The following is an 11,064-nucleotide window of genomic DNA, read 5'->3' on the forward strand; positions in this document are numbered from 1 at the left end:
TTGTAAAATTCCTTTGTTCAACTTGGCAAGAAAAAAGAACCTCAACTGGTGGTCCATATGGTAACGTTTGTGTACCACTCTGGTCAGATAGATTTCAGATGACATGACAGTTAGGATGCCATGCCTCTCCAGCTATAGTCATCTTAAGCAATCCCCTCTAAAATTCCCTAGTTTTTAAGTGATGCCTCCATCCCCCAAATTATAACCGCAATCAGCTCTAAAGAGTTTTATGGAATCCCCTTCTTATTCATCTAAGGGTTTCCAACTTTTCTTTTAGATTTCCTCAATAATCTAAAAACACATTTCAGTAAATGTTATAGTTGAGCCAAATTAGAGGGGTCTTTGTTTAGAAAACACCTAAAGAACTTTTAAGGAATATGAAAGAATATGAAAGACGTCTTTTTGCACATGAGCTAAATGGTCACTCAGGACAAAACAAATCAAAAAAATCTTGCTTAAACTGAGATTTGAGGAAGGACAAAGGACAACCCACCATGTTTACAAATATTTGTGAAAATTTTTAGCATATCTATGTTAGAATAGTATTAATTATTTATAGTAATTTAATTTTAAAAACCCATGGAAAAGAAAATGTCTACGTAATGCCTTGCGTTGACAAAAATATATACTGTGAAGATGATGATGATGAAGATGATGATGATGATGATGATGATGATGATGGTGGTGGTGGTGGTGGTGGTGGTGGTGGTGGTAGTGGTAAGACCAAATTGGCCTACAAGAAAGATCAAATGAAAAACAGGGGGAAAAAACATGGCAGGGCAAAGTGTTGTGTGGTCAATACATAAATTTGAGGCAAAGCAAATAACAACATACCCTGGCAATGGCTAAGAGCAGGAAATTTGAAGAAAAGGAACAAGGGGCTAATTCTGGCTACACAAGATGAATCCTGTAGAAAAAATGCATACAAAGTCAGAATTGGGGAGACAACAGATGCCAAACTCTGCCTCTGCAAAGAAGCTGAAGAAACACTGGATCACCTAGATATCTGCAGCAAAAAGATCACAAAAACTAAGCCCAAACAAGAATATGTCAAAGTAGCAACAATGGTGCATTGGAAAATCTGTAAGAAATACCATTTGCCTGCAGGCAAGGACTGGTGGGACCATAAAATAGGCAAAGTAATGGGAAATGAAGAAGCTAATTCGGAATTGGGATTTCCGAATTCAAGCAGACAAGCACCTTTCACATAACACCCCAGATTTAACAATCGTCAATAAGAAAGACAAAGAAATCTTGATAGTGGACATTGCAGTATCAGGAGACAGCAGAATAGAACAGAAAGGAAGAAAAAAAATCACAAAAAACAAAGACCTGCAAATAGAAATAGAAGTAGAAGTAGCAAAAGAAAGCAAAGGTATTACCAATAATGATTGACATCTTGGGTTCAATCCCAAAACATTTGGAGCATCTCTTGAACACCACTGGCATCTGGCTGACTACCCAACCAACACAATAATGTTAGGCTTACAATGTGGTTCTGGACTAAGTGTGTAATCATAGGCTTGCCACACAACCCAAAAATGTGGCTCCCCATTGTGAATTATATCTTTTCCATTTTATCTCAAGTAGCAAAACACTAGCAAAAGCTAGGGGTATTTTTTGTTTTGTTTCAGCAATGGAATGGTGTACTTAACTGTCCTTTATTTAAAGTAGACTTAATTTTAATTTTAAATTGCTGGCCAGCATTGCTAAACAGTGACACATCGTGTTGTGGCCCAGGAGGAACAGCTGCGGAGACGACGTCATAGAAGGAAGTAAGGACAGCTGGCTAAGGGTGTGGCCCTTCCCAAAGAGTTTATAGGTGGAGTGACGGGAGAGGAATCTTTGCAGGAAACAACAGTCCATTTTACTAGCCATTGAGAAAGCATTCCGTAAGTTTAATCTTGGTTCTTGAAGATACATTTCTAGGCTCCTAGCCAAGGGATGGCTTTATCTATGTAATTAGTTGTGGCAGACAGCCAAGCCTGTGTCTACATATTCATTGGAATCATGGGACAGAACAGTTTATTTCCTGCCTTAAAACAAAAGCTGTAAAAATCATTACCATGGAGCAGCTGCGTGCCAAGAATGCGCAAGTTTCACAACAGGTAGGTATGTTGGTTGCCCGGGTGGCACAGTTCCAAGCTCACCCTGCTCCACCCCCACCTCGGAGGAAATGCCCGGTTGCAGTGCCCATCGATTCACTGGTCCCCGCAGCTGAGAACTTCCTGTCGGAACTATAGGCGGTCCATCAAGTAGTGCGGCGATAAGTGGATAAAGCCAAGGAGGACTATAAGAGAGTCGTGGACAGGTCTCGGCGCGTGATGCCGGCATTGACTGTGGGCGATCGAGTGTGGCTGTCCATTGGACACCTTCCGTCAAATCGGCCAGTCAAGAAGTTAGACCACCGTTACCTTGGCCCATTTCCTGTTGAAGCAGTCATCAATCCGGTTGCCTATCGCCTGACTTTGCCACATTCGATGTGAGTCCATCCGGTCTTTCATCAATCTCTTCTTGTTCCTGAAAGGAACAGCTGTGGAGACGACATCATAGAAGAAAATAAAGAGAGCTGGCTAAGGGTGTGGCCCCTCCCAAAGACTTTATAGGTGGAGTGACGGGAGGGGAATCTTTGCAGGAAACATCAGTCCATTTTACTAGCTGTTGAGAAAGCATTCCGTAAGTTTAATCTTGGTTCTTGAAGATACATTTCTAGGCTCCTAGCCAAGGGGTGGCTTTATCTATGTAATTAGTTGTGGCAGACAGCCAAGCCTGTGTCTGCATATTCATTGGAATCACGGGACAGAACACATCGGCAAACATGGTCAGTCCCTCAATCATTCTTTTATCATTTTATGTATCTTCCAGAATAGGGGTATTGTGACCCCTACAAAGGTGCATTTAGTAAGAAAACAGGAGATGCCGGTTGCTTTGAGTAAATAGAAATGTGAAAGTGCAGAGATTCCAGAATGAGAGGATCCTCATAGAAGAAAAGAAGATTTAAGTGCTGCCATTTATAGAGGGGTGAATTTAAAAAGATGTTGAAGGAACTAAAACAAAAAGGGTTGCTGGGTCTATACAACTATTAGATTTATGTAGGTTAGAATAAGGACAGAAAGTTTGAAGTGTTGCTTTTGGAAATCTAAAGTAAACTGAGAGAAAAAAAACAGGAGGCAGATCATTCATTAACAGAAGATGACAAGGATTTGTTTACTATGGCCCCATAGGACAAACTGTCAAATAGGCTTCATTGTTGGAAGATGGGGAGAATACATTTGGTTGAAACTTAGTGAAACTTAAGAATATTTCATTAATGGAACTATTTTGTTTGTTTATTTGCTTGTTTGTTTTGTCATACATGTACAAGGTTAACAGGTATAAGTATAAACATAAGCATGAACAAAGGAAGTGAATACAGATAAACGGGAATAACAAGATTAAAAGGGGGTTGTTCTTTAATCACACTCACAATCTGATTGTTCAAACTGCCCCAACCTGCTCATAGACACCCGGCAGTAAAATACAAGAGGAGGCCAATTTTGTATATGTGGTTTCACTTGTAAAGTTGCTTATTAGTCATCTTTCACCTTAAAATACATGAATCATAAAAATGCTAACATATGGCTATTATCACTGCTACCTTGCACCCCTCCCCCCCAAAAAATATTCCCATAACCTTGGAGATAAGTTGAAATTTTAGAATGAAATGATAATTTAGTTTAACTGACACTGATTTTCAGAGATAGATGGGGCTGACTGCTTGAGACTATTCCCTACAGACGCTATCTGTAGGGAATTCATGCTAGTGGAAGATTCAATGCCAGCATTAGGGGCTTCCAATTTTAGCAGCCTGAACTATCTTGGGAAACATTATGCTTTGATGGAAGGCTATTTGGATAGTCAAAACAGGCCCAATCAAAGGCCAAGCTATTGTCTTGACTTTCACCTTTGCACATCTCAACAGAAAGTAGTTTAGGTGTCTAACTGGTAGTAACAAATCAGTTTCACAAGGATGACATTCAGAGCAATAAAGAATTTGGATAGGGAATGCAGAGATAGAGAACCACGTTTTAAGCACTATGACAGTCTCTGTGCAAATTGGGTTCCTGCCCTCCTGCTTTTCTCTTTATTTAGCTTTGTCTGTCATCCTTCTTCCTGATTGCTTCTATTTTTAAAGTTTGGACAGAAAAGACCAGACAGATTTTCCTCTTTAGTCCTACTTCTTACCCCTTACTACTTACTTTTCTGATGCCTTGACTACAATTGTCAGATTATTAATGATGTTCCCTAATTGGCTAATGGAACTCTGAAAGCAAGCAATCAAGCTCAGACAGCCCCAAGGACTCCACCCATTCAGTTAATATGTGAAAAACATTTATCATTCATTTTTTCATCTGCTAATATATTTTACCTCTGCCACATAATATGAGAAATACGCATATATTAAACTAGAATGTGCTTTGTTTGCTTTCGATTTAACACAGCAGTTGTTTAAGATCAGTAATTAATTCAAAGCCATGGTTTGTTAATGGCTGACGGGAACTGCCTTCAGCTAAACCAAAGATGAATTGATTAAAATCAGGATTATTTGTCTACAAAAATTACTCTGGTTTGGACCAGAAAACATGCTTAAAACAAACCATTGTTTTGGGTACTGATACGCTTCACAGTAGAGGGACGTGGTGGCTCAGTGACTAAGACGCTGAGCCTGCCGATCAGAAAGGTTGCCAGTTCGGCGGTTCAAATCCCTAGTGCCACGTAATGGAGTGAGCTCCCGTTACTTGTCCCAGCTTCTGCCAACCCAGCAGTTCGAAAGCATGTAAAAATGCAAGCAGAAAAATAGGAACCACCTTTGGTGGGAAGGGAACAGTACTCTGTGCACCTTCGGCATTTAGTCATGCCGGCCACATGACCACGGGGACGTCTTCGGACAATGCTAGCTCTTCGGCTTTGAAACGGAGATGAGCACTGCCCTCTAGAGTCGGGAATGACTAGCACATATGTGTGAGGAGAACCTTTACCTTTACCTTACGCTTCATAGTATAACAGCCTATTAGTCAATGCTGGATAATAAGTAAATTCAAAATTTCAACTATTGCTTCCATGATTGAGTGTTTACATAAAGTTCAGGATAGGCGTATTCAGCACCCTAAACCTGGCACTCTAATGTCCTTCTGGCTTTTTATTCTTAAATCCATTTTGCCTAGAAAAATAACCCAATCAATCTAACTAGTGGAGTAGGGGGCTATTATGAAGGTACATTGCATGCTAGACTAGAGGTCATAAAGAAAATAAAATATTCAACCCGTTAATGCTGCTGAAAATAAAAAAAGTATTTGTTTTTTAAACAAAGGCTAGAGAAGCTGGGGGAAGAGATTGGATATGAAATAAAGGCTTTTATCTCCCCAACTGCCTCTGAAAAAAGTTTAGAACCCCAAGTTGGAACAATCCAAAAACCTTGAAAGAAAGGACAGGTTTTTTTCTATTTCTGCCAAAGTTGAATAAACTGTTGAACCAAGAATATTGCATTAGAATTTAAATTTCTGTTGTTAAGTGCCTTTAGTTGGCAGTTCTATATTTTTCTTACAAATTAGCAAATTGTATTTTAAATCTGTCTTTCAATACATCTCAGAGTACACTTGGAATATTGTACCCAGTTTTTGTTGTTACAATACAAAAAGATATTGAGGCTCTAGACAGAGTGCAGAGAAGAGCAACAAAGATGATTAGGGGATCGCAGGCTAAAAGATATGAGGAACAGTTGCAGGAATTGGGCATGCCTACTTTAACAAAAAGAACTAAGAGTGACATGATAGTGTTCCAATATCTGAGGGGCTACCTAACTATTCTATTGGTCAGCTAGAGGAAGAATGCTTACTAATTCAAGGTCTTCCAAAGTCAAGTGTAGCAAAGTTGGTGATATATGTGATTGGAAGATTTGGCTTGGAAACTTTCTCAGAAAACATATCCTAGTAATGTTGGCTGTAGCTGTTAATGGTAGCCAGCATCCAAAATGTTTATCTTCTCCTCGGTAATGTGCTTGTCTAATAGCCTATCCAAACTGCTTCAGCATAAAAGCTAAATGGAGCAAGTAGGTACAGGATTCTGAACAGGAGTGCTTAGGAGAAGAGTAATTGTTCCCACCTGTTCCACAGCTCATATACCTCAAAACATTCATTTGGTCCCATGTGAAATTGTCTTTGGGATTAGAGCAGCCCTTCATCCCATTCTCTAGTATAAGTTATGACTCACTGAACAATTATGAGGAAAACTTCTCAAGCGGCTGATAAGAGGTAATGATTTTTGAATGAAGTAAAAGTATATGGAGTGCATTAGTCTGAAAACAATGGGAACATTGTGCATAAGATCACTGTCTTCTCAGAAAAATAAGGTCTGAAAGGCAAGATGTTGCCTTGTGAAGGAAAGAAAGTGCTACAATCACACAATACTTTGTAAGATTTTCTAAATGAGACATTGCAACATTTCTTGACAATCACATACACAGTGTAGGTATTTAAAGATGGACTTGGGCTAAGTTGCCTTTGACCTTAGCAGTGTCAAGGCTTTCCAAATTTGCTGAATCAAAGATCAGGGCCCACCGACACAAAATGGGCCATAGGACTCAACAGTCACAAAGAGTCAAATGAAAAGAGGAATGAACTTGAAGGAGAATCCTTCAATAAATAAGCTGCATGATGATTTTATTTTCCTCAGCTCCAGGGATGGCTTTCTGCCGGTTCTAACCTCTTCGGTAGAAGAGGTACCACAAATCTACCGAACCGTTTAGAAGAGGTTCCTCACGGAGCGCTTTCCCCTTGCTCGCTTCCCCCGCCTGTTCCGTCACCTCTCATGAGTGGTAGCTTCTGCGGCGCTGCCGGCTTCCTAGGATCTCCCTGAACTTGCCACCAGCAAAGCACGTGGCCGCCAGCAAAGCACAGGGGCATTCCAAGGTGTCCCCCCCCACTGGTTCCCCACCTCCATTGTTGTAATTCTGTGTATATTCCATATTCTTTTACATCTTTTTTGTATCTCGATTGTAGTTGGAGATATGGCTACCAATCTATATTTATATTTTGCTCCCTTAATTCTTGATTTGTTTTCAAATTCCCTTGGATGTCTAAAATTTCACTATATCTAACCATTTTTGATAGATCTAGTATATTGGGATGTGTCATGGCTTCCATAGTGGAAAGTCATGTCGGTATTTTCATGTAATGTTTTTCTCTAATTTTATTCCAGACCTGTATCAGTGCATCTCTAATATAGTGTCTGTGAAAGTATTTTTGTTTCTTTTTACCCTCTTCCCATAGGAAAAAATGCCATCCCATTTGCAAATCGTGGCCCTCTAAAGTTAGTATTCTTTTATTTTTTAAATTTATCCAATCCCTGATCCATGTTAGTGCTACTTGCTTTCTAATAAAGCTCCCAGTCAGGGAGTCCCATACCACCTCTGCTTCTGTCATTCTGTAGAGCTTTCAACTTTATCCTGGCTTTCTTCCCTTGCCATATAAATTTTAATATAATCTTATTCAATTCAGTAAAAAAGTTTTTTCCTAATTTTATGGGGATTGTTTGAAATAAGTATAATATTCTCGGTAGTACATTCATTTTTATCGCTGCTATTTTTCCTAATAATGATAGTTGTAGTTTGCCCCATAAGTCTAGATCCTTTTTTATTTGTTGCATTAATTTTGTATTATTATTTTCTTTTATAGTTGAGCACTTTGCAGTTAGCCATATTACAAGATATTTAACTTTCTTTGTCACTTGCAGTCCTACTATTCTTTCTAATTCTTTATTTTGTTCTTCCTTCAAATTTTTAGTTATCATTTTAGTCTTTTCTCTATTAATCTTTAACCCTGCTACCTCTCCATATTTTCCTAATTCTCCCATTAAGCTATTTCCTGTTTCTAGTGGGTCTTCTATAATGAATACAAAATCATCTGCAAAGGCCTGAATTTTATACTCCTTTTTAAAAAAAATTTAGTTCCTCTTATCTCCAAATTTGTCTAATTCTTATTAAAAGACTTTCAAGTGTCAGGATAAAGAGCAGAGGTGATAGTGGACAACCCTGCCTTACTCCTTTCGTTATTTTAATGGTCTCTGTACTTTCCCCATTTAATAATATAATTGCCCTTTGGGTGGAGTCTATCGTTTCTATTAATCTTTCAAATTGGTCCCCTAATTTCATATTCTTAATTTGTTGTATCATGAATTCCCAATTTAAATTGTCAAATGCCTTCTGTGCATCCAGAAAGACAAGTGCCACTTGTTTCTCTGGATGCACCTCATAGTACTCTAAAATATTTGCTATTATTCTAGTGTTATTCCTGATTTGTCTTGTTGGGAGAAATCCATTTTGGTCTGGATGTATATAGTTATTTAATAATTTTTTCAATCTCTCCACTATTATTGTTGTGAATATTTTATAGTCGGCATTTAACAATGAGATTGGCCTATCATTTTGAATATGTTTTTTACCTGCACCTTCTTTAAATATTAATGTAATATGTGCTTCCCTCCATGAATCCGGAATTTTTCTTTCATCAGTGCCTTATTGTACATCTCCAACATCAAGGGTTCTATCGATTCGTTCAATTCATCTATTATTTTGTACCATTCTGCTGGGAATCCATCTGGGCCTGGTGTTTTATTATTTTTCTGTTTCTGAATTGCCTGTTTCAATTCTAGTTTTGTTAATTTTTTTTACATTTCTTTCATATCTTCTGTTATTGACGGGGTTTCTTCTCCATTTAGATATTCTTTTATTTGTTTTCCATCTGTTTCTGTTTCTGTTTATTTGGATTTATATGCCGCCCCTTCTCCAAAAGGACTCAGGGCGGCGTACAACATTAAAAAAAAAAACATCCCAAAAGTTAAAAAAATTATATACATATCCAAAAAAACAACCTAATTTAAAAGACAATACATTTTAAATAAGTTAAAATTAACAGGCCAGGTCGGCTTGCTGGAAAAGCCAACTTTTTAGGGCGCGTCAGAAGGACCGGAGGTCAGGGATTATGCGAAGCTCTGGGGGCAGCTCATTCCAGAGGGAAGGCGCTCCCACAGAGAAGGCTCTCCCCCTGGGGGTCACCAGCTGACGCTGTCTGGCTGACGGCACCCTGAGGAGGCCAACTCTGTGGGATCGTACTGGACGGTGGGAGGCTACTGGTGGCAGTAGGTGGTCTCGCAGGTACCCTGGGCCTAAGCCATGGAGTGCTTTAAAGGTCATAATTAATACCTTGAATCGCACCCGGAAAACAACCGGCAACCAGTGCAGGCCGCCTAAAAGGGGTGTAACATGGGAGCAACTAGGTACCCCCATGACATCTACTTGTTCCCCTTTATACAGATTCTCAAAGTACTTGTATGCAATCTTTTTCTTCCCTTCCATTGTATGTTGTAGTTCACCAGTTTCCTCTTGAAGTTGATATACTAATCTTTTTTCTCTTTCTTTTCTCAATCTATATGACAGCCACCTCCCCAGTTTATTTGCTTGCTTAAAGAAGTTTTGTTTTGTTAGTTTTAGGCCCTTTACCATTTCTTCCTGGTCTAATATATTTAATTTATGTTTTGCTAACATCCAATCCTTTCTAATTTTGTCACTTTGTGGCTTATTTTGTAATTCTATTTCTAAATTTTTAATTTCCTTCTCTAATATCTCCTGTTGTGTCCATTTTTCTTTGTTTCTTTTTGCTGAATACACTATAATAATTGCACGGGAATAAGCTTTCATGGTATCCCATAAATTTTGTATAGATGTCTGTTTTTTTGTGTTTTCCTTAAGGAATAATTCCAATTTGTTTCTACATTTTTGAATAAATTCTTTTTCTTTTAATATTTCAAATTTAACATCCATCTTCGCCTAGATTTTTCCCCCCTTTCCAGATTATTTTAATGGGGTTGTGGTCTGCCCAAGTATTTGGTAATATTTCAATTGTATGTATTTCTGCCCCAATTTCCCCATTCATCCATGGTGTTTTTTTTTCTAAAGGGTTAGGGGTGCAATGGTCTTGTAACTTGACAGCTTTAAGACTTGTGTGCTTCAAATGCCAGAGTTTCTGAGCCAACATTTTGGTTGCTAAGCAAGAGCATTGTTAAGTGATTTCACCACATTTTGCAAGTTGGCCATGTCCACCCAGTCACATGACAGCCAAGCCACTCCCACCCAGTCACATGACCACCAAGCCACTCCCACAAAACAGGCCACATCTACAGAAGAGGTTCTAAAAAATTTTGAAACCCACCACTGCTCAGCTCCCATTCTAAGACATAAAGTAGCATTCTGATTTTCTTGTCTAACTTGTTGCCTTAAAAAAATATGTTTAATGTTTACATTAATCCCTTATACTGTTCCTCAACTTTAATTTCTGCTGGTCAATTTATTTGTTCACAAAGAGTCATCCCTCATTACAATAAAGTCTTCCTTGTGTTCAACCAAAAAGTAAATGAGCATGTTTTTTGAACATAGAAGGAGGATAGCTGTTAAAGGGTTGCAATAGTAAAGGTAAAAGTTCCCCTCGCACATATGTGCTACTTGTTCCTGACTCTAGGGGGCGGTGCTCATCTCCGTTTCAAAGCCAAAGAGCCAGCGCTTTTGAAAGGCATCTCAGTGGTCATGTGGCTGGCATGACTAAACACCAAAGGTGCACGGAACGCTGTTACCTTCCCACCAAAGGTGGTCCCTATTTTTCAACTTGCATTTTTACATGCTTTTGAACTGCTAGGTTGGCAGAACAAGTATCGGGCGTTCACTCCGTTATGCATGCTAGGGATTCAACCAACAAACTGCCGAACTTTCTGATCGACAAGCTCAGCGTCTTAAGAGTAAGGAAACTATTGACATGATAAAGGTTTTGTTGATCTGATGAAATATGATGCCTTCCAGTAGCATCATAATATGGAATACTGTAGGACTTCTGCTAGTGGTCAACTGAGTGGATACACTAAGTGGGTCCCAGTCTTTTGTTTCTGAAAACTTTTTGGCTCTTATTTTTTAAAAAAACTACCAAGCAACTAAGAGTAACTTATGAAGAAGTCATGGTTTTGGAAGGATCTGAAACACTA

The sequence above is a fragment of the Natrix helvetica genome (genome assembly GCF_964273705.1).
Source record: "Natrix helvetica genome assembly, chromosome: 2".
Taxonomy (NCBI): domain Eukaryota; kingdom Metazoa; phylum Chordata; class Lepidosauria; order Squamata; family Natricidae; genus Natrix; species Natrix helvetica.